The sequence below is a fragment of the Nycticebus coucang genome, chromosome 21 (assembly GCF_027406575.1).
Source record: "Nycticebus coucang isolate mNycCou1 chromosome 21, mNycCou1.pri, whole genome shotgun sequence".
NCBI lineage: Eukaryota > Metazoa > Chordata > Mammalia > Primates > Lorisidae > Nycticebus > Nycticebus coucang.
In genome coordinates, this window is record NC_069800.1 from 25,609,066 (window position 1) to 25,627,730 (window position 18,665).

Below are 18,665 nucleotides of genomic sequence, written 5' to 3' on the forward strand. Positions count from 1 at the left end.
ATACTTTGCCTCTTCCTGCACTGGTTTATGTGGACTAGTAGAGTAAGAGGGGTCTTTTCTGGATTTTAAAATTTGGAGAAGGGACCTTCTGATTCACATTTCACACAACTAGCTTGTATCCCCATAGCAAGAGAAGATGCAAATGTTATCTCAGTGCTATAGTAAGTCCTCTGTTCTAGAAATCCATCTGTTTTCTCAAAAGCCATATTCCATCCAATGACATAATTTGGGTGCCCCATACACTATCTTAAAAGGGGGGAAATATTAATTACACATTGAGATTAAAAATTTGAGAAAGTTTACATCCAATCTGGATTTTTGCATGCCCCTGAAAAATGCGGAAGCTCTGGCAGTAATAGGAGCACAATGCCTCGAGGCAACCTTTGGCTGAAACTTAAAAGCTGACTCCCTTATGTCAGCTCATTCCCTCATCCCCACTTTTCCTGGTAAATTTCACCAGCTCATATTACAGCATTTCATTTTCTGGTTGGCTTCTATAGGCATTAATTCTTATATTTCCTCCTTTGATTCATTATCTTAATCTCATCAATTCCTTGTCCCTAAATGTGGAAAACACCAGAGGGAGTGACATCATCATGGTGGATACCACCAGTGATCTCTGCAGTCTGACACCTTGAATTAAAAGTGAGGCTAAGGCTGCCATTTCTTCACCATTACATTCTAGAAATTTGATCGGACGGTGACAGAAAAGCAACTAGTCAGTAGTAGGAGAAAATATAAAAATTTGTGTGTCTTAGAAGTGGAGACAAAGTATCCCAGAGAAGAGAGCAGATGAGACTTTCCCAACATGTGAGAGTCTAAGAAGAGCAAGGCCAGACGTGTCTATTCTGGGTAATGAATTTTCAAGCTATTTTGGCAAAAGAAAGTTTCAGGCAAAGGGTTCAACCACCTATATCCTCCCTAGACTGTAAGCTCTTAAGGGCAACAGTTGGATGTATTGTGTTCACCAGTGTGCACGCAAGAGTTAGTTCATGGCACATGGGAGACCCTCAAGGGACGTGTTTCTGGCGACATAAAAGTCATGGTCCCATTGTGTCTGAGCTCTCCTGGCAGCATCTGTCCCCAGCCGGATCTGACTTATTACTCCTAGACAACTGAGTTAGAACCACACTTTATAACTTCTTGAGTGGCTACGGAAATTCCACTTGGCTTGAAATTGGTGGTACATGGTGAGGGTACATAGAAGGGAAGAAAAATTTTACTATGGAGTCCAACCATTTATTCATCAAAACACCATTCCCCTCTAATACAGCCTGGACACATTTTCCTTTAATTAGTTATGCCTGTGTTTGTTTCCTAAGGCTGGGGAACAGCTGGCTTGTACTTGAAGTTGGACAAAGAGCTGGGTTTGGAAATACATTTTAGTATCCAAATTTGGAAGTATACTACTTCATTTAATGGCTCTGGGGCATATTTCAAATGTCTTGTTATGAGCCTGTCCATATTACTACCACCTGTGGCTTTCCCTTTGGTAGTTGCTAGCTGAGCGGGACTTGACTGCTTGTCTCTGAACAGATGCATGGGAGGAAGGCAGCTGTGAGGTACTAACACTGTGCTTCCTGGCAGTGCCCTGGAGAGGATGAAAACTTCTGAGAGGCAGAGCTGTCGGTGCTTTGGGGGGAAGGATGCTGCTAAGGTATCTACTTCCCATATCTGGCTCAGCAGCTGAGCTCTTCTCAACTCAGAGGGACCACATGGACTTGAGTTGTGATAAAAGTGAGCCCAAGGACCTTTCATAGCCTTTCTATAGATATTTGAATTCTCCCAGAAGGTGCCAGAACCCCCCAAAACAGCTGCGAATGAATTTCAACAGCTCAACAGGTTAGGACATAGGGATTGAGACTGTTTTGAAGAGAAGTATACTAAAGAAATGTGTTGCTGAGTTTTATACCAAAGTTTCTTCATAGTTTCTGAAGCACAAGAACCCAGGCAGAACTTTCCTAGAGTCTGAGTACCAGGTAGTGGTAAGTAAAATGAAGAAAATGCTAAAATGTGATATATGTAGACCATGGAATACTATTCAGCCATAAAAAGATAGAGATTTTATATCTTTTCTATTAACCTGGTTGGAGTTGAAGCACATTCTTCTTAGTAAAATATCACAAGAATGGAGAAGCAAGTATCCAATGTACATTCAATACTATTATGAAACCAATCGAAAAACAAATACATACCCACATGAGAGAAAAACACAAGTATATTCAAGTTGGGGGAAGGGCAGAAAGAGGAAAGGGGAGGAAAAAGGGGGAATGGTGAGCTCTCAATTAATAGTAAGGGTATATAACACCCTCTGGATGAAGGGCTCAACTACAACTTGAACTTTGCCTTAGAGATGCAAACAATGTAACCTATTCATTTGTACCCTCATAGTAATCTGAAATAAAATTAAAAAATAAATCTGGAAACAAAATGTCCCAGATTTGTGGGTGTCACTGTTTCATTTCTATGCAAATAATCAGACAAAAATCACCAAAAAAAATTATTAGTATGACGTTAAACCCTATAGGTGGTGAATAAAGACAGCTCTTGCCCTCCATGTCTTTGTGACTGCGTGGAAATTCAGTACTCTTGTTAATGATCATTAACTAGAGAGATGCTAGGGGAACCAGGGTCAAGGCGATGAGGATTTCTGACCTCCACGAATTTGTAGAAGTTTCATGTAATAAATGTTTGCAAAAATGTCCCCAATTTTGTGAACCTGCCTGCATCTGCACCATTCACGATGTTACTCCACTACTGCTCCCATCAAGTGGCAGAGTCTGTTTTGACACCAGCTGCCTCTGGGGCTCTGTGATTCATTTTAACAAACAGATTGCTGAAGGGCTGGTGTGGTGGTTCCCCACTTCTAGTGCTTTGGGAGGCCAAAGTGGGTGGATCACCTGAGCTCAAGAGTTTGAGACTAGCCTGACCAAGAGTGAGACCCTGTCTCTACAAAAAATAGAAAAACTAGCCAGGTGTGGTGGTGGGCACCTGTAGCCCCAGCTACTTGGGAGGCTGAGGCAGGAGGATTGCTTGAGCCTAAGAACTTGAGGTTGCTGTGATCTATGTAGCAACTGCACTCAACCCAAGGCAATGGAGTGAGACTCTGTCTCAAAATGAAAAAAAAAAAAAAAAGCAGACTGCTGTAGGGAACTGATGCTGTGCCCTTTCTGAACCTGGATTCAAGAGGTTGTGGTCTCTTCTGCTCTTTCTTAGAACTGTACCACCACTGTGACAACAAGCCTGTGCCAGCCTGCCAAAAGACGAGAAGCCTCATGGTACAGAGCTGAGTGATTCTCTACCAGGCTACCAGGGACCAGCCAGCATCTAGCCAACCTGACTGCCGCTGACCTAACTTAATCACCTTGTGAGCTCCACTGCCTACATCCAAGGCTGGCCCAAATTAGGAGAACTTCCTAGGTCACTCACAGACTCTGGGAAAATCATAAAGGGTGGTTGTGTTGTCATTCATCACACAGGATCACCATCTCAAAAGACAGATGGACATGCTGGAGTAGTGAGGGGGCTTCCTGCAGGATGAGGGCCTGCAAAGATTTAGTCAGAAAGGCAGGACTGAGATAATAGCTCTTTCTGACCTGGTTTCAGCTATTCCAATTTATCAATCAGAATCATCCTTCTCTTTTTAGACACCTTTTCTCACTTTCTTCAAGCTCCCCCATGGCTTCTGAGGAGGTCTGAACAGCTGTAAGGAGGGGACCCAGGCCTCAGGGAGAATCACACACCTCTTATTTTATCTCTGCTCTGGCCCTGCCGGGCCAACCTTGGGAACTTTCTTCTCCTGCATCCAAATTCTGTGGATCAGGAAACTTGGGCCTTTTGGAAGATTTATATAGTGCTCTTACTAGGCCCAGGAATCTCCTTGAGTGCCCAATAAAACAAGTATTTTTGCTGTTGTTTTATTCCCAGGACCCAGACTTTCATTACAGAATAAAATTTAGAAATGAAAATAAGCTTCCTTCACTCCTGGGGCTTCCACCCTCTCTGCCTACGAGCTGTCCTGCCCTCCTGGTTCTCAGCCTCTCGGGCTGTAACTCCTCAGGATTTTCAACTTCCTGCCTCTTTCCAAAACTGATGCCACTTTCCCAGGGACTGGGAGTCAAATTTGAAAGGGTCAGTCCCTGGAATTCCTTGTGGTAACAGTGGGGAGACAGCCATTCCTGTCTGTTAATTGGCACAGGAAATGAGCAAAGTCGAATGTGGTTCTCCTGTGATTAGAAACCTTTTAAAACAACAAGCAGGGCTGAATCTTTCCTTAAAAGTGGGGATGGGAATGGGTCTAGAAACCTGAGAGCTACCTAGGTGATTTAATGAAAAAATTAGATGGGGGTTGTTTGAATTTGTAGAATAAATAAGTAAAACACAACAGGGTGTAAGATTCCTAAAACTGAGAGACTTAAGAGTATCCATTGGTTCCCCCTCCCTCCAGTGTTGCTAAAATAAATTGTACAAAATACATCCCATTTCATTTACTTTCTCATTCTTCTTTTTTTCTCCCCTTAGGGTTTCATAACAGTCCTTTTAAGGATCTGAGATTCTTTTTTAAGTCCTGAGTCCTGTTGTTTTTGCTCCTTCTGACAGATGTTGATTTTTAATGATTCCTCCTTCTTAGGGCATCTGTCCTGAAACTAAAAATTAAAACATTTAATCCCTGGTAAAACTTTTGTTTGGTTTTGACTAGGGGCATCTAAGGAGGAGCTGAGAGACCTGCTTTCGATATTGATGACTTAGGAAGAGAGTAACGTATACACAGAAACACACGCGACTTTTTACTTTCCTCAGTAGAATCCTCTTGCAATTTTTGCTTATACAGCAAAGCACTTTGTTCCCATAAGTGCTTAACTCAGTCCTGGGCACAAAATAAGTCCTTAATACATATTTGCTGATGTGAATTGAAGGCTGGGGGTATTTTCTACAGATTAAGCAATTTTGACACCATAATCCCTAAATAATTCCCAGGAAGTGCTTTGAACAATGGTTTCTATTGCAGTCACATTGGGGCTTTCGATTCCTGTCTTTGGATGTTTGCTTCTGGTTCACGTGTCAAGCTACTCACACTGCCCCTTGGTTTGGCTCTTTAGAGAGACAGAGGAAAATGGGTGATAACTCCAGGGCAGGCCATTTTTACTCTACGTGTCTCAGAAACTAGACTCCAAAGCAGAGAAATGATTCTTCTCCTTTCCTGAGGAATATAAGAAGATGGCTTGCAAATATTTGGAGAAAGGTGGTACATTGTAGCAAGGAAACAGGAAGGTGCTTGCAATGGCAATGAAACAGTTCTGATTCTGAGGCCTACCCTGAGCATGGGGAAATGTGAGTGAAATATTATAGCAGCAACAGGAATGGTTATTGAACTGTGAAAAGCATTTGCTACAAAAAGAGGGCCTTAATTCCTTTGATGTTATCAGGGAGGGATGTATTAGGTTCTGCAAAGCAAGTGGCAGTGATCAGCAAATGCATTTTAAAAATGTTCTTCCCCTTTAATATCGGATGACTACAACTTAATCTCCCATTTGTGCATTTTTATTCTCTTTCCTCTCCCAAATGAGGGAGTGGTCAGGGTAATTATGACTAATTAAGAGGAATGTTTTAAACTCTGGAATGAGTCACCTCCACTTTTTTTTTTTTATAATTTCAAGTTAATACCTGGAAAAAAATTTAGCTTTCATTGTTCTCACTTCCAAGGTGAAGTTCAAGGTGTAGGACAGCCTCTCACTCTCACCTCCACTTTTCTGGTTTTTTTGTTTGTTTGTTTGTTTGTTTGTTTTTTAATGTTTCTCAGAAACACATTAACATATTGGGATCCCTGGGCTAATATTTTACTAATTTTGCATAATGTACTATTCTTATTAATTGAAATCGTACATTAGGATAAGCCTGCTGGGATAGCCATAAATACCTGCATTAACTTGGATTAACTTTCTAAAGTAATACTTCTACAGAATGAGGTTAGATAGCCTTTAAGAAGTTTTTTTTGCTGAGGGAAAAAGAAACTACCATTTTTTATTTTGAAACAGTAAAACTTAAAAAAATGAGTAAAAACGTTCCATATTTTCATTTTAATCTGGACTAAAGAGTGAAAGGAGGGACAAGCATCAATTATTTCCTTCAAACTGTTTCTGCTGGCAAAATACAAAATGATGCTTACTTGTTCCCATAAGTACTTAACTCATAAGTGCTTGAGTGGCTTACTGTGGCCACTCAAATGTACTGTTTGACTCAGTAGGTTAAAATTATTGCGTGGACTGACATTTGTAGCATGAGCAGTCTAGAACTGAGCATGGCAGTGTCTAGGTCGCTAGTTTAAGATTTGCTCTTAAAAAGAGCCTCTGACCTACAGGAGTGTGCTGCTTCTGTTAGCCCTACCCAGGGGATTTAGAGACGAAAGCCATTTCTATTTCTGTCCCTTCCTTTTACAACTGTTTACAGATGCCGTGTAGGTGCAACGTGTGCATCATACTGAGGTGCCCACAGAAGAGAGATTTTGTTCATAAATTCCTTCCAGGAGCCACATCCTTGATGCCGGTTCTTTGTCCAGTGTGTTCTTACTGCCCATTGGAAACCGATGGAGGGGAAACTCTAAACACAGACAACCGTCTGGAATCTCCACGCCATAAACGTACCTGCTTCAACTCTGGCTCAGCATCCCGCGTCTGTCTCCCCTGAGGCTCCCCTGCCTAGACTAAGGCACGATCCCCCCTTCCCCAAAGCCTGGGAGAACAAGGAAAGAAGTGCCCTGATAAAAACACATTACCATTCAGGAGAGAAGAAGAAAGGAAGCGAACAGAGCTGGAGCCACCCGTACCACCCCCTACCACCCCGTACCACGCCCCTCAGTTGTTGCGTTTAAAATTTCACGATGGCCTTTCTTATTAAACAGCCTAAGCTGGCATCCAGGGGCTATCGACTGTCAAAATAGCAGCCGGGGAACAATCGACAAAGCCCTCCCTTGAGAACCAGGAATAAACCGTCGAAAGTGCGTCAAAGGAGTTAATGTGTGAGCTGGCACCCAGCGCCGGGCCCAGCGTGAGAACCACTTAGGCGGCGATTGTCCCTCCCGGTGTCCCCGGCTCTGTCCAACACTGCCCCAGGCTTACCTTTCAGCACAGGAACTGATCTCTTTTTGACAAGCTGAAATGCACACCCATCCTAAAACCAGACCAGCGGAGGGTGGGGAGTTCAGGTGGGAAAGAGGACAATTCTGTAGCAGCCACTGGCAGGTTCAGTTTCTCCAGACTCCCCTAGGGTCGGGGCGGGCGACTGTTTCTTGGGAACACAGGGTGGCATTTAAGTGCAGCCGTGGCCTCCAGAGGAGATAAAGCCCTCCCCTGACGCCCAATGCGCGCAGGAGGGGCCCCTCCGTCCCAAGGCCAGAACCTTCCTCGGTGGCATTTACAATAGGCGTCCAGAAAGAGCAGCTGTGGTCACCCCGAGCACAGGCCGGGATCCAGCACTCCAGGTCCGGGCCACCCTGCAGCCGTGCATGGTGGGCTCTGCCCGACCAGGGGTAGGGTTGGCCGAGACAAAAGTAGCAAGACCAAAGTTAGTGTCCTTATAATTGCATGGGTGAAAACACGCAACTTGAAATAATAGGACTGAGAGGAAGAATAGAAATTCCAAGAGCGTTTTCAATGTGGGTTTTTTGTTGTTGTTTGGTTGGATGGTTTTTGAACCCAGAGAATATCCCTAGTCCCTCTGAGCTGGGGCCTAGACTGCAGATTCTCTTAACATTTTACAAAGGCACACCAGAGCACTACTCGGCTAAATTCTCCAATTGCCCAAAATAATAAGCAGTCAGATTTTAAAAATATAAATAAATTCAACTATTGGGGATGATGGAAGCCACTTGGGGAAAAAAATTCAGAGTAAATAGCGTGTAAATAAACATGAATTTAATTAAGATACTCAAAACGCAAAAGACATTTATCTCTAATAAATGCAGAAATGAATTAAATTCTTTCCTAGTTTTACACAGTACCTGTAAATAAAAAGAGCAAAGCCCTGTTTTTTGCCCTAATCAACAAAAATGTGAAGAATGACCATTCTTTTTTTTTTTTTTTTTTTGTAGAGACAGTGTCTCACTTTATCGTGTGACATGGTGTCACACTACTCACAGCAACTTCCAACTCCTGGGCTTAGGAGATTCTCTTGCCTCAGCCTCCCCAGTAGGTGGGACTACAGGAGCCCACCACAATGCCGGGCTATTTGTTGTTGCAGTTTGGCCGGGGCGGGGCTTGAACCTGCCACCCTCGGTATATGGGGCCAGCTCCCTACCCACTGAGCCACAGGAATGCAACTCATAAAAGATGGCTAGTGATGATCTATATTGCTACAAATTATCTGGGAAGAAATTTGATACTAAGAGCCAGAGTAGTCAAAGCTTTTGCCCAGCATGGTTTACTTTTGCCTAATAATTCTACTTAGAGGATGTGTTTCTCCTTGAGCCTCTTGTCCTCCTGCCATCTGGCTGTCTGGGACCAAGTACAGCAAATACACAAACACTAACAAAGCTGATGAACAACAACGAAAAAGGTCCTTGCATGCTTTTCATGATAACTGATACCACAGATAAGTGAAAAAAGTCCTCATAAAATCAGCATGCCACCTGGAGGTCCCAGGTTAGACACCCTGAAACCATTTCACAATACAAGTAGGTTTACAATTTATATTTGGGAAAATAAGAAGGCAGTAATTATATACATTGGAAAAGTCTTTCTACAATAATAATTGAAAAGATACTAATTTTAACAAGATATGGGAGATAGCTATCAATTGCTCTGTTAATTAAAGTTATTTCAAATGCTCAGCAAAATGCTTTGTTGATCTTAAGTTTAAAATGCCATTGAAATTTGCATTACTGTTTTTTCACCTATGTATGAGGTTTTTAAAGAAAAGTTTTATTAATGAAAAAGTTGCATCATAGATTAAAAAAACTGCCTAGAACTTATTTTCAATAGATTGCTTTCTATAAAACATAGTATTATGTAGTGTTTCCATCAAGAAATATGTATAACCTTCTGTGAAGATATGAAATCTCATATTCAATTTTGCTTTAGTACAAAACAACAGTGAAATCTCTAGTGTGGATCAAGGGAAACTAGCATGTTCTCTTTAATCTGGGAGTTGCCAGGTCTGAAGCCTGACAGTTCTCTACCGGGAAACCTCTCAGTCTCTGTCACCCTGTGACCTTAGGGCCTGCCATATACCAAATTGTTCTTATCTATGGCTGAGATACAAACTACACCAAAGCCAAGCAGTTGAAAACAATAACCACCTTATTGTGTCTGATGACTCCAGAGTCAGGAATTCAAGCAAGGTTTCCCCGGCTGAGTTTTCTGTTCTATGTAATGTCACCTGGGTCACTCTTGGTATTGAGTAGGCATTTGGACTGGCTTGGAAGGTTCAGGATGGCCTCACTCACATGCCTGGCTCATCTGTGGGGATGTCTTAAATACTGATCTGAGCAGAGACCCTTCCCCTGTCTGTGTAGTCTCTGGACCTGTCAAGGAATTCTTCCTAGCAGGACGGTTGAATTCCTTACCTCTTAGCTCAGGACTCTGAAAGAGAGTTCCAAGATACAGGGAAGTGGGCCTGAGAACTGGCATAGCATTACTTCCATCCCATTCTCTTGGTGAATGCAGTCTTAGAGTCTGCCCAGATTCAGGGAGACAGGACATAGACTACACCTGTCAATGGGAAGAGGATCAAAAAAATTGATACCAACTTTAAACTACCATATACACATTGTCTTTTAGCATGGTAAATCCAAGTTAGGTTAATCTCGTAAAGCAGATATTATTTTTCTCATTTTGCTTTTGGAAAAAATAAAATGAGCCTCAAAGAGATGAAATAATTTTCTCAAGGTTATACAACTAATAATATGGGTAAAAGCCTTGGTTGTTCTGATTGAAAATTATACAATTTGTTTTGAGTTACATTTGTCATAGAGAAACATCTCAGGGTAAATTTTCACATGAAGTCCAATACTCACTCTGTGTGGTGAGTGCCTGGGTGTATTACACTTGGGCAAAAAGGACAATGGATAGAAACTCCCTCTACCACACTTGTGACAAAAAAAGATAGCAGAATTCCCTGCAAAGACTTTAATTCTCCACCTGCCAAGGCACATCTGTACACCAACTAAGATTATTGGGTCATCTGGATCTCATGTGGTATCAGATTAGTATAAAAGCCAGCCAAAGAGCATTCTGAGGGTTGCATCCATCAGTCCAATGTTGATTTTGCTGCATAAAACCATCCCAAAACGTAGTCGACTGAGCAATTCCTCTAGTCTCAGTAGGCCAGCCTGATCTGGGCTGTGCTCACTCCTATGTTGAGCTGCTGGTTCAAAGGGCCTTATTCACATCCCTCCTAACTGGCAGACCATTTGCCAGGGGCTGGCTGACTGTTGGCTTGTAGGATTTGCTTCTCTTCCACATGACTTCTTATCCTCCAGCAAACAAAATCAGGTTTGTTCATTTGGAAATTGCATGATTCCAAGAGCAATGGTGTGCAAGGCTCCTGGATATCTAGACTTAGAACTCACCTAACATTGCTTCCATTGGATCCTAATTGGCCAAAGCAAGTCACAAGACCAGCCAAGATTTAGGGAGTAGGGAAAGAGACTGTGCCTCTCTTGATGAGATGAGCTGAAAAAGTACATTGAAAAGTCCAATACAGAGAGGGGAATAACTGCAGTTATTATTATATTCTATCATAAAACAAACTGGTTGACATTTTCTATATCATTTAGAACACAGACAGAAACAAACTCTCACAACTCCAATTAAAGAAGCTTACATGAAAATGTGGGTCTATAATGAAACCAATAAATTCAAAGGACATTCTGAAATACTTTTTATCGTCACAATCCAAGGATAGCTTCCTAACCTACTGTGGTCCATTGTAATGTATGCATGAGTGAAGGATGCCTACTCAGGTTGTCTACAGCTGGCCCCACTTGAAATCAAATAAGTTCCTTAGACACACCACATCAATATTCTACAATAAACCTGGTAAAATAAAAGGAGAGGCTACCTGAATATAGCGAGAATGCAATGACAATTTAGATTTCCCAAGAGACTAAAGAATGAATGTTTAACTGCCAAGAGATTCACATTTGTACTTAAACAGTAAATAATATCAACCAAAACATTCTAGGTCTCATCACTACACTGGGCGCTTAATGTTTGTCAGGTTGTTTAATTATCACTGCAAATTTATGATTCAGGAATGAGCATTAACATCTCCATTATTCATGTAAGAAGACTATAACTTAGAATGTGTGATAGATTGCATAAGGTTACTCCCTGACCATTTAGGGAAGAGAGTAAGAGGTAGAATTACTCTATTTCACTGTCCCTTAAATCTTGGCTTAGCCATGTGGCTTTCTTTGGTCCACGGGACATTAGTAAAAGTGAGGCAAGCAGAGAACTGTGCTTTGGGGCTTTCCCTCTTGATAATGATAGCACCACCATATGAATGAGCCCAAGTTACCCTGTTGGAAATGGGAAGCCACATGGCAGAGGTCCAAGGTGGACCAGCTAAGAGTCAGCCCCTGGCTGATGACCAGATGTGTGAATGAGGCCATCTTGGATCATGCATCCTCCATGCTAGGGGCAGCAGAGCTGGAAGTCTACCCAGGTTATTATATTCCAAAGCCTATGTTCCTAATAGGGACATGGTACTGACTTCTCTAAAATGTGTACTCTTCCTCAGATTATTTATGACAATAACATCTGTTATAGTATCTATAAAGACAGCTGGGCATATAGGGAAATGGAAGCAGAAATTCCTCTTGCCTATGAACCCCGATGGCCTTTATGCATGCTAAAGGCCTATGGAGTAAGCCCCCAGGTAACAGAAACCCATGAAGATTTTAAACAAGAAGTGTTATAGTAGTCTTGCAAGTAGCAGGGACAGAAATGGAGCAAAGGAGAACAGTGGTTTGAGTGGAGATAGCAACAGTAAGATGGAGAGGTAGCTGGGAGCTGCTTGGACACATTAGGAGAAGAATCTACAGGAAAGAATTGTCCAGCTGATTCCTTTCTAGGATGTTTCTTCAAATACTCCTTGCTTGAACTCCTGTGGGAATTTTGAGTTATACAGATGCTAAGACCAATGGATTTGGAAATGCAGAGAGAGAAAGAAAGAGAAAGAGAGAGAAATATGAGCAGAAACAAAAAGACAGAGATTGAAATATAGGAGTGAAAAAGTCTCTTTATGAAAATGCTTGGCCTAGAGTCAGAAAATATGAGTCTTTATTTTTCTCTGATATCATTTTCTTTGCAGTTGAATAGGTCACTTTACTAGGCCCTTTCTGGCCTCAGTTTCTCTCTCCAAAGGGACTCCTTTGAAAGATGAGGCTTTGAGGGAGGTGGAGCAAGATGGCAGCCCAGTAACAGCTTCCTTGCATCTGGGCACCGTAGTCTGGGGAGATAGGACTCCAGGCATCTCTGGCTGGTGGGAACTGCCTATCATCACTCCTATGAGGATACAGGAAGTCAGCGAGAGACTTCTGGACCCCAAGAGGAGGACTAAAACAGTGGAAAACCGGCAAGTGATTGCGTGTGTTCAATCCGTCTAAACCCGCCCACAACTGTGAGTTCAGTAGCAGCGAGACTGCAAACCAGAAAGGCCTTACCTATGAACTGGTTTGATGTCCTTGGACTTGGCACTGAGTTGAACTGCCTTGGGGAAGGCCTGAGCGGGAGTGCGGAGAACTTTGGCCATTGTCTAGGGCCTCAGTCTGAGCCGCTGAGCCAGACGGAGCTAATAGTGTTTGGCGGTGGGTCACACGGATCCATTGTCAGTGATCTGCCCCGGCAAGCTCCGCCCTCAGGGTCGCAGAGCTAGAAATGGGTGGGAGCTGGTAACCCAGCAACCAAGTAGCCTAAGGGTGGGGTCTGAGCCGCCTTGCAGCCCTAACCCTCAGGGGCAGAGTGAGACCGGTTTTGGCACACTGGGTAAGCAGATAGCCACTTCAGCAGTGATTCCAGCGAGAAAGCTGGGAAAGCTTCTGCTCAGCAAGTTTACAAGTTCAAAGTGCCTTTTAAGTAGGCTGAAGAGAGATTTAGGGTGTCTACCTGCTGGGGTTTGAGAAATCAGCAGCCTCCAGTCGTATCAGAACTGTGACTAACATCTCATACCCCAGAAGACCACGTGTTGCCCAGACAATATTCAATAACATACAAACTGCTTTGTTTTTGGTTGTGTATTTTTTCTTTTTTTTCTTTGTTTTTGTTTGGTTGTTTTTTTTGTTTGTTTATTTTGACGTTGCTGATGTTCTTTTGTTTTTTTTAATTTCAATCTTTTCCACACAGATCCCTTTTTCTTTCTCAATTTTCCTAGTTTAATCATAATTTCCCATTGCTGCCTTTTTTAATAACTTCAACTTCATTTTTGCTAGTGTTTCTACCGCTATCATTTGGTTTTTCACCCAATTTTATCCCCGTAAAGTTTTCTGTTTGCTTGTTTTGGTTTGATTTATAGCATTTTTGTCTTTCCTCTCTACTTGGTGGAGGTGGGGTACTGTGTCTGATCAGGTTAGCAAAGAGCTGCTGACCTCAAGGGAACCACGCAACTGGGCACCCCCAGAAGGTGGGGTTTTTTAAGGTTGTGTCAAAGTACCCTACTGTACACCTATATTGCCCTGTCTCCCTCTTTCTGTGCCTCTCTTCTTTTTGTCAATATTCCTTATACCCACCCCCTCTCCTTTCTCTATCTTTCTTTTTTTCTTATCACTCGGTCCTCCTTTCTTTCATCCCCTTTTTTTGCTCTTCAACCTTCTCACCCTTCTGGTCCTGTAACCCTTAGTCCACAGGCACAAGAACTTAAAGAGCAAGAGGAAGTGAAAGGAAAATTAGGGCAAGGAAACAGATAAAAGAAATCACTCATGAGGAAGAATCAGCAGAAAACTCCAGGCAACACGAAGAACCAGTCTAGAACAACCCCGCCAAGGGACCATGAGGTAGCTACTGCAGATGATTCCGCCAGTATAGAAATGTTAGGAATGACAGAAAGGGAATTTAGACTACACATGTTGAAAACAATGAAAGAAATGATGGAAACAATGAAGGAAATTGCTAATAAAGTGGAAAATAACCAAAAGGAAATCCAAAAACAGAATCAAATAAGAGATGAACGATATGAAGAATATAAAAAGGATATAGCAGACCTGAAGGAACTGAAACAGTCAATTAGGGAATTTAAAGATGCAATGGAAAGTATCAGCAACAGGTTAGACCATGCAGAAGAAAGAATTTCAGAGGTAGAAGACAAAGTTCTTGAGATAACTCAGATAGTAAAAGAGGCAGAAAAGAAGAGAGAGAAAGCAGAACATTCACTGTCAGAATTATGGGACTTTATGAAGTGTTCCAACATACGAGTAATAGGAATTCCAGAACGGGAAGAAGAATGCCCCAGAGGAATGGAAGCCATACTAGAGAATATTATAAAACAAAATTTCCCAAATATCACCAAAGATTCTGATACACTGCTTTCAGAGGGATATCAGACCCCAGGTCGCCTCAACTCTAACCAAGCTTCTGCAAGACACATTGTGATGAAACTGTCCAAAGTCAAGACAAAAGAAAAGATTCTGCAAGCTGCCAGGAGTAAGCGCCAGTTGACCTACAGGGGCAAATCCATCAGAGTGACCACAGACTTCTCTAATGAAACTTTCCATGCAAGAAGACAATGGTCATCTACCTTTAATCTACTTAAACAGAACAATTTCCAGCCCAGAATTCTGTACCCTGCTAAGCTAAGCTTCAAAATTGACGCAGAAATCAAATCATTTACGGATATACAAACACTGAGGAAATTCGCCACAACAAGACCAGCTCTACAGGAAATACTTCAACCAGTTCTGCACACTGACCACCACAATGGATCAGCAGCAAAGTAAGAACTCAGAAATCAAAGGACAGAACCTAACCTCCACACTGATGCAAAAGATAAAACTAAGCAATGGACTCTCACCAAATAAGACGAATAGAATACTACCACACTTATCAATTATCTCAATAAATGTTAATGGCTTGAATTCCCCACTGAAGAGACATAGATTGGCTGACTGGATTAAAAAACACAAGCCATCCATTTGCTGTCTGCAAGAAACACACCTGGCTTCAAAAGACAAATTAAAGCTCCGAGTCAAGGGTTGGAAGACAATTTTTCAGGCAAATGGAATTCAGAAGAAAAGAGGAGTTGCAATCTTATTTTCAGATACATGTGGATTTAAAGCAACTAAAGTCAAAAAAGACAAAGATGGTCACTTTATATTGGTCAAGGGAAAACTACAACAAGAAGACATTTCAATTCTAAATATTTATGCACCCAATTTAAATGCTCCCAGATTCTTGAAGCAGACCTTACTCAGTCTGAGCAATATGATATCTGATAATACCATCATAACAGGGGACTTTAACACACCTCTTACAGAGCTGGACAGATCCTCTAAACAGAAATTAAACAAAGATATAAGAGATTTAAATGAGACCCTAGAACAACTATGCTTGATAGACGCATATAGAACACTCCACCCCAAAGATAAAGAATATACATTCTTCTCATCACCCCATGGAACATTCTCCAAAATTGATCATATCCTGGGACACAAAACAAATATCAACAGAAGCAAAAGAATTGAAATTTTACCTTGTATCTTCTCAGACCATAAGGCACTAAAGGTGGAACTCAACTCTAACAAAAATGCTCAACCCCACCCAAAGGCATGGAAATTAAACAATCTTCTGTTGAATAACAGATGGGTGAAGGAAGAAATAAAACAGGAAATCATTAACTTCCTTGAGCATAACAACAATGAAGACACAAGCTATCAAAACCTGTGGGATACTGCAAAAGCAGTTTTGAGAGGAAAATTCATTGCTTTAGATGCCTACATTCGAAAAACAGAAAGAGAGCACATCAACAATCTCACAAGAGATCTTATGGAATTGGAAAAAGAAGAACAATCTAAGCCTAAACTCAGTAGAAGAAAAGAAATCTCCAAAATCAAATCAGAGATCGATGAAATTGAAAACAAAAGAATCATTCAGAAAATTTATGAAACAAGGAGTTGGTTTTTTGAAAAAATAAATAAAATAGATAAACCATTGGCCAGACTAACTAGAAATAGAAAAGTAAAATCTTTAATAACCTCAATCAGAAACGATAAAGGGGAAATAACAACTGATCCCACAGAGATACAAGAGATCATCTCTGAATACTACCAGAAACTCTATGCCCAGAAATTTGACAATGTGAAGGAAATGGATCAATATTTGGAATCACACCCTCTCCCTAGACTCAGCCAGGAAGAAATAGACCTCCTGAACAGACCAATTTCAAGCACTGAGATCAAAGAAACAATAAAAAAGCTTCCAACTAAAAAATGCCCTGGTCCAGATGGCTTCACTCCAGAATTCTATCAAACCTTCAAGGAAGAGCTTATTCCTGTACTGCAGAAATTATTCCAAAAAACTGAGGAAGAAGGAATCTTCCCCAACACATTCTATGAAGGAAACATCACCCTGATACCAAAACCAGGAAAAGACCCAAACAAAAAGGAGAATTTCAGACCAATCTCACTCATGAATATAGATGGAAAAATTCTCAACAAAATCCTAGCCAATAGATTACAGCTTGTCATCAAAACAGTCATTCATCATGATCAAGTAGGCTTCATCCCAGGGATGCAAGGCTGGTTTAACATACGCAAGTCCATAAATGTTATCCACCATATTAACAGAGGCAAAAATAAAGATCACATGATCCTCTCAATAGATGCAGAAAAAGCATTTGATAAAATCCAGCATCCTTTTCTAATTAGAACACTGAAGAGTATAGGCATAGGTGGCACATTTCTAAAACTGACTGAAGCTATCTATGACAAACCCACAGCCAATATTTTACTGAATGGAGTAAAACTGAAAGCTTTTCCTCTTAGAACTGGAACCAGACAAGGTTGTCCTCTGTCACCTTTACTATTCAACATAGTGCTGGAAGTTCTAGCCAATACAATTAGGCAAGACAAGGAAATAAAGGGAATCCAAATGCGAGCAGAGGAGGTCAAACTCTCCCTCTTTGCTGACAACATGTTCTTGTACTTAGAGAACCCCAAAGACTCAACCACAAGACTCCTAGAAGTCATCAAAAAATACAGTAATGTTTCAGGATATAAAATCAATCTCCACAAGTCAGTAGCCTTTGTATACACCAATAACAGTCAAGATGAGAAGCTAATTAAGGACACAACTCCCTTCACCATAGTTTCAAAGAAAATGAAATACCTAGGAATATACCTAACGAAGGAGGTGAAGGACCTCTATAAAGAAAACTATGAACTCTGCAGAAAGGAAATAGCAGAGGATATTAACAAATAGAAGAACATACCATGCTCATGGATGGGAAGAATCAACACTTTTAAAATGTCTATACTTCCCAAAGCAATCTACCTATTCAATGCCATTCCTATCAAAGTACCTACATCGTACTTTCAAGATTTGGAAAAAATGATTCTGCGTTTTGTATGGAACCGGAAAAAACCCCGTATAGGTAAGGCAGTTCTTAGTAACAAAAATAAACCTGGGGGCATCAGCATACCAGATTTTAGTCTGTACTACAAAGCCATAGTGGTCAAGACTATACCAAGACAGCATGGTACTGGCACAAAAACAGAGACATAGACACTTGGAATCGAATTGAACACCAAGAAATGAAACTAACATCTTACAACCACCTAATCTTTGATAAACCAAACAAGAACTTACCTTGGGGGAAAGACTCCCTATTCAATAAATGGTGTTGGGAGAACTGGATGTCTACATCTAAAAGACTGAAACTGGACCCACACCTTTCCCCACTCACAAAAATTGATTCAAGATGGATAAAGGACTTAAATTTAAGGCATGAAACAATAAAAATCCTCAAAGAAAGCATAGGCAAAACACTGGAAGATATTGGCCTGGGGGAAGACTTCATGAAGAAGACTGCCATGGCAATTGCAACAACAACAAAAATAAACAAATGGGACTTCATTAAACTGAAAAGCTTCTGTACAGCTAAGGACACAATAACCAAAGCAAAGAGACAACCTACACAATGGGAAAGGATATTTGCATATTTTCAATCAGACAAAAGCTTAATAACCAGGATCTATAGAGAACTCAAATTAATCCACATGAAAAAAAGCCAACAATCCCTTATATCAATGGGCAAGAGACATGAATAGAACTTTCTCTAAAGACGACAGACGAATGGCTAACAAACGCATGAAAAAATGTTCATCATCTGTATATATTAGAGAAATGCAAATCAAAACAACCCTGAGATATCATCTAACCCCAGTGAGAATGGCCCACATCACAAAATCTCAAAACTGCAGATGCTGGCGTGGATGTGGAGAGAAGGGAACACTTTTACACTGCTGGTGGGACTGCAAACTAGTACAACCTTTCTGGAAGGAAGTATGGAGAAACCTCAAAGCACTCAACCTAGACCTCCCATTCGATCCTGCAATCCCATTACTGGGCATCTACCCAGAAGGAAAAAAATCCTTTTATCATAAGGACACTTGTACTAGACTGTTTATTGCAGCTCAATTTACCATTGCCAAAATGTGGAAACAGCCTAAATGCCCACCA